Source organism: Gossypium raimondii, chromosome 6 (genome assembly GCF_025698545.1).
Source record: "Gossypium raimondii isolate GPD5lz chromosome 6, ASM2569854v1, whole genome shotgun sequence".
NCBI lineage: Eukaryota > Viridiplantae > Streptophyta > Magnoliopsida > Malvales > Malvaceae > Gossypium > Gossypium raimondii.
In genome coordinates this window covers 31,511,157-31,518,059 of record NC_068570.1, presented here as the reverse complement: position 1 = coordinate 31,518,059, position 6,903 = coordinate 31,511,157, and positions in this window count along the sequence as shown.

The following is a 6,903-nucleotide window of genomic DNA, read 5'->3' as shown; positions in this document are numbered from 1 at the left end:
CTAGGAAATGGCCTTATTTTGTCCACACGGGCAGAGACACGGGCGTGTGATTCGACCGTGCGTCCCCTGCATCTTAAAAATTTCAAAACAGAATGCTCAAAATTGATCACACGGCCTGGAACATGGGCGTAAGGCTTGGCCGTGTGATCCCTGCACCTATTTAATGCAAAAGTTTATGTTCACATGGCCTAGCACACGGGCGTGTGACTTGGCTGTGTGATCCAAGTCAGAGAGTTACCTGGGTACTAACACGGGCTGGGACACGGCCGTGTGCCTATTTTGAATGCCTACACAGCTTGAAAGATGGGTGTGTCTCTTGGCCGTGTGAACCACACCGCCTAACCACATGGGCGTGTGTGTCCCTACACCTTGGATAAATTTTGAGATTTTGTGAAAAATTATCTGAGTACCCGGTTTAGTCCCGACTTGTTTCTGTTGTGTATTTTGGACCTCGAGGGTTCATATAATGGACTTTATGAATAGTTTCTGATATGAATGTTAAATAATATGAATTGTCTGTATTTTATCTGTTTATTTTGGTAATGCTCCGTAACCTCTAACGACGGATATAGGTTAGGGGTGTTACACGAATTCTTATATTACACATTTGACATGATCATTCACATGCTATGATTCATCACACTTGCATTTATTTCAATTATTCAATTCAAGTATAAGTTATTTATTTCATATATCAACTAACATATTCAATGACGTAGCATATAGTTTGTGTCCCCAATTAACTGGACACAAACTCAAGACATATACACGGATCAACCACCAACACTTAGTATAAATGTAGAACTCAATCTATCAACTCCTTTTCAGCCAGATGTAAGGGTACACACTCTTCTCTATTAATATTAGAGGCCCTACTCTCTACCTCTTCATCCACAGCTTCTCGAGAATTATTGGACATCTTCAATATATAATCACAAGTTTTAATTTTATCAATAAATAAAATCACATCTCATCACATCATTATATCGTATGACATGTACTTCTAGACTCGTTCTCGACCCTAGAAATAGAGAACCTAGCCTTAATACCTAAACAAATGTAACATCCCTTATCTGGACTGAATCGATATATCTCAAGCAATAGATATCACATTTGGGCAAAAATACTAATTAACTTAGGAAACCATATTCAACACTTCATTTTAACATATTTAAGCTTGTTTTAAGTAATTCGAGTCATTTCTAGGCTTTCTTTAAAATTTGATGGCATTTAAAGGTCATTTGGGGACCTTTTTGGAGTAAACTAGGGTAAATAAGATCAATGTTGCGACATTGACTAGTGGTGTCGCAACATTGAGTCCAGAATTGCCCAATGTTCAACCTTGGTTAGTGAAAGTCACAACATTGGGATAATTTTCCCAAAACCTGACTAAAACACCTAAAACTAAGTCAAAACTATCTCTAATTATTCCATAACATTTCTAAACATATTTAGAACTCAACATGTATCAAATTATCATTCAATAACTCATATTACAAATGTATATATTGACCGCCTATTGTTTATAGTAAAAATATAACACCAAAAATATAAGAGATTAAAATGGCAGTGTCCGCAAGTGCACAGGTCAAATTGTAATATAGTTTAGTACAACGAAATACTTGGAAGTATTTTGAGGGTTGTACCCAAGGGAGGATGGAATAGATTATGAAAACCTTTTTACAATAATAAGTCTAAGTAGTAGTAATTAATTCCTATATTATGATGAACATAAAATAGGTAATTGGGATAAAAATAAATAATGAAAATAAATAAGAAAAACAAACAAACGATAAAAATCAATATACCAATCAAGAAGATTAACTCGCTTCAGGGTTTGCAATCAAATTTGGATTAGGGTTTTAGGGTGGATTAGCTATTGGGTTAACTAGTTATTACCTCACGACCTCTAATTAACTAATCGATTGGTTGATACTCACTTATCTCTCGACCTCACTTTCTCAACTAGGATAAATTATTATTTACTCGGTTCGACTTATCTCCCGACCTCGTCTAGCCTATGATAACTTCATATGATTGTCAAACTTATGGTTTAAGAACACATAATCTATACCAACTAATCCCTCTTAGGAAAACCCTAAACCCTCCATTAATCACATCCCTATCCACTCATTAATCTCCCCTAAGTTATTTAGCCACTCATGTTATTCATAATCTCAATCTCAATTGAACAAATCAAGTAAAGAACACGATTGATTCGGGAGAGAAACTAGATTTGAATAATTGTGGATTGAATATTGAATATGGAATGGAGTATCATATCGATTGATTGGAATAAAGAAATAAATCGAATACAAAGAGAAAAGAACTTGAAATACTTCAGTAGAATAAAAAAACTCTTGGATCAGAACTAATTCCAAGAGGAAAAACAAAAGAGTTATTGAAAAGCCAAAAGAAAAATAATTTAGTCATACTACTAAACTACTAGGGTTTTTTGAAGGCATCTAGGACGACTTAGTTACATCAAACCCCTAATGTCTTATTTATAGAAGTGTTGGTAGCCCAAATTAGGTCTTTGGCACGTCTAAATCTTTGTATAAAGTTGATTGCACTGACGAAAATAACCTCGATATGCTTGGGAGCACATCGACCTGTGTCGTGCCACACCAAGTCTATGACACAACATGACATGCAAATCCTGCCTTGTGTCTGATACAAGTCACAAAGGCCCAATTCAAGCTCAAGGACGTGATGGGCTCAAATTGACACAAGTCCCAATAACGAGGTCAAAGGCCAGACAAATGCGTTCAAAACTAAATGGAACCATTCAAGAATTTATTAGCAAGGCCTTAGATGCGTACACAAAGGAAAAGGAAAATCAAGATTCACTTTCTTGTTTTCAAGAAAATCAAGAAACCGAATCTTGGTCCAATTTTGCTGCTTTGAGCGATTTCAGGAATCAAGAAAATTAAGATTTCAAATATTGGAAATCTTATTTCAAGAAACTGAATCTTGCAGCTAAGGCGCATTGGATCTCAATTCCGAGCATCAACGAACCAATTTCGGGAGAGAATGGATTACAAGCCCAAATTCTTGAAGAAACGGCCCAATAAGATGTTCCAAGCCCAATCAAGAAATTTAAATTAGACTTAGTTGAAAATCAAGCCAAATTGTCAAAGTGGCCCAATTTGTTAAGTTTTAATTTTTTAAATACTTAGTTTTAATTTTTAGACTTTATGAATAAATATCTATGTAAAAATTCAGTCCAAGAGGCCCATTTAAAGTCCTTGGCCGAATTTCCCCTTGAAAGTAAAAAAAAAATTAGGGTTTTTTTAGTTTTCCTATTAGGACTAGATAAATAGTTAGAAGGCCTATATGTATGGCTTCGCCAGCCACCCTTATACACAATATACTTGCATAATACATTGAAATCAGATTTGTTTTGTTGAGTGAAAATTCTCTTTGAGTTCTCCAAGAATTTTCTCTTGAGTTTTCTTTAGAAGGAGTTTTAACAATCTTTTCGATTTTGGGAGCCATCTTCAGCCTTCTTCTTGCCATTGTTCTTCATTGGAGGGAAGATTAGAACCGTTTGAAGGGAGTTGTGAAATCTTTTAGGATTTCAAGGCTTCTTAGGACTTTCTTTATTTTATTGCTGTTCGTTCTTCTTTATTAATTTCTGCTTGTGCTGATTTATTGATTAACTTGGGATTAGTTGTTCTTATTGCGTTTCAGCCTTTCCAAACTTCAATATCTGATTCGGCTTCATTCTTAGGCATCAAGAAACGTTCTTCATTCATAATTTCCAGATTTCTTACCGCCCAAGTATTTCTTGTTCTATTCGATTTGGGTTTCTTGATCTGACAAGTTTAGTTCTCTGTTTTCTGTTTTCGTTGCAGCCAATTTGTTTATAGATCTCGTAGGACTTTCCCATGACTTGATGACTCGATCTTGGTCCGCGCGCAACCCCCTATCAGTGTCGTTCATTTTTTGCTTTGACATCTTAGGAAGCTTGTGCTTCACTTTTCCTTTACTTTCACATCAATTATGTCTTTATATCTTCATCCTACACACTTAATTAAACATATTAGCACAACCTAAAGCTCATGTCGGCTTATTGGGTCATAACACTTATAAAATGTGTTAAAAACACCTATTTCATTATTTAATCCTAAGGCTTGAATACCAAAAACAAAATAAAAAATCCTAAATTTCCTAGAAAACAAGCTCTTCAAGTGCGAAAATGACCCAATTTAACTACTATATTTGACGGCGAGTCAAATACCCCTACACTTAAGCCTTTGCTTGTCCTCAAGCAAACAAAAAAAAAAAAACTAAAATTGAAAAAAAGAAATAAACACGCAAAGAGAGGAATATGTGCTTGAGCTAGCTTGGTACACGAGATTGGGTCAGAGCACCGACACTAGAAAGATTTGCCTAAATATATAATTCTAGCTACTAAACAATTCAAAGTTATTTGCACCTAAGTAGATTAAAACAAAATTACAGAGTAAACAAGTCAAACAAAATTAAAAATATATCTCCATCAAAATGTATATACAAATATATTATTTATTTTTGCAGGTATAGTTAGTTCAAATATTTTTCCTACTTAGTTTATTTTTGTCTGCGTGCTTTGAACTCTAGTGTAGTAATCTTTCCATGTATAATCCCTTATGATGGTTTTTTATTTGTGCCAATACGATTGAGATTTTTCTCGTGCACTTTTTATAAGGGTTATACTAGTCATATTGTACTATTTCAATAACCATAGATTTTCTTGAGTATTTTATTTTTAATTCGAACATCCTATACTTCTACAAATATAATTACCTATTCAGTATCGACCTTTATCACTTGATATATTTAATCTATTTTTCCTATTTACGTGTAATAAATTGAACTAATTAGCGAAATATAAACAACCAAAATTATTCAATTTCGGGCTAAATTTACAATTTAAACAAACAACCTAGATATATGCTCCTAAACAATCACTTGTATTTGTACAAGCTCAAGCACATAGGAAACATGAAATTAAAAATTAAAAACTAAAATGAAAGAAAAAAGGAAATTTTAAAAATTTCCTAAGTCACCCCACAATTTATTCGCACATTGTCTCTAATATGCAATAAATATAAAGGAGAGAGATTACCTGATTTTGTTGATTCGTGCAATACAATTGGTGGGACTACTCCCCCTTCTTGGATTTGGCTTTATATTGTTGCGCCATAAAAAAATTAAGGTTTCTACTAAGAAAAACTGAACACACTACATACATATAATATTCAAGTATTAAATATTTAAAAACTAAAATTAAAACATTCCTAATAAAATAAAAATGCTAAGTCCAAATTAAAAGAAAAAATTAAAATTAAAATTAAAATTAAACAAAATTGTTTAAAATTAGTCGAAATCAGGATCTGATGTTTCATCCGCTTTGCTTTGTTCGCCTTTCTTTTACGGATCTGCCTCCGAATTTTCTTCGGTGTCTTGCTCTTCCTCCAGTTCCCTTGCTTTCTTCACATTGCTTAATTCGATCGTCACCTCATACTTAACTGTTGGAAATTATGGCAGCTTCAAGTCGCTTTTCTGTGCATAGTCTTCAAAGATTGGTCTGGCTTCTTGCATCCATCGAACGATCTATTCTAAATCAGGTAACACATTCTCGCCTTGATATGGTTTGGTCTTTATCTCTCTCTTTCGTTTATGATTCACTATTAGATATTCCACACTCAGTTCCAAGATCGAAAACTTGCTTGGTTGTAAGACACGAAACGATCATCCTATGACACCTTCTCTTGTTGGCATATGGACGTTACTAAGTACGGGAATAGTAATTCCACCTTGTTTTTCCGTGCACATTGGAGCATGGTCTGATATATCTATGTTCCTACACAAATCCATTCCTTTGTTAAAATTTCATACACCAAAGTTGCCTAGAACATATAGATATTGGACATGTCTATCTCTGGGTAAATTCAAGTACTAATGAATTTCAACCACATTCGCGCCGTTAGAGTTAACTTCGCCTAAGAGAATGATATGGGATAGTCCATTCCTAAGTGGTGTTTCCACTCACCCTTCTCGTCCGTTAGGATTTTGATTATGTCGTTCATATTCTCTCTTAGGAAATACATTAGGTCAGTTTGTTGTACAAAGTCACAAATACATAACGGGATGTCATAATAACTTGTTATCTCAGGAGGCAGGATAGTCATCTCCTTTCCTCGAAAAACTGCATCCACGGTACCTCCATCAGTCTATTCGCATCTACCTCCTTCAATGTAGCATAAAATTCGTGCACAACCGGAAGGTATATCAACTTGGTCGTGGTTGTGCAGAACTTCTCCCATTGATGGTATTGGATTAACTCGTGCGTTCCACTCTTCAATGCATCTATGGATTTAAAACCTCATTCGTGTAACAGGATTTTGCATTGAGCTATAAGAAGGTTATTCTCGAGTTCTCTTTCCCAATGGTAGGCATGGCTATCTAGCTCAGATTCACTATCGGCAAGGTTACTATGCACGATTTTAGGATTTGGAAATAGAGGAAAAATAAAGTATTCACGAAATCCCCAAAAAAAGGGTTGTAAATGTTGATTTGGGTGGCTATGACAAGTTGAAAGGTTTAGCAACTAGTAAGGGCAATATCTAGAAGCCATCTAGATCTTTACTTGCCATCCAAACTTGGTGAAAATCTCTAAAGATAACGTCAAATCAAGAATGGAAAGTTGCCAAAAATGGCTTGCATGTCACACCATAGGGGTTTTATGGCACAACAGGATACTACTTTTGTCCCCTGTTTGTATTGAATTCAAGGATGTGCCGTATCATATGCATGGTGTGGCGTGACACAACGATAGAATTCAGCATTCTGATGCTCGCAGGGGTTGTGTCGTGCCATGGGATTGTTATGTTGTGACATGGCTTCGGTTTGGTC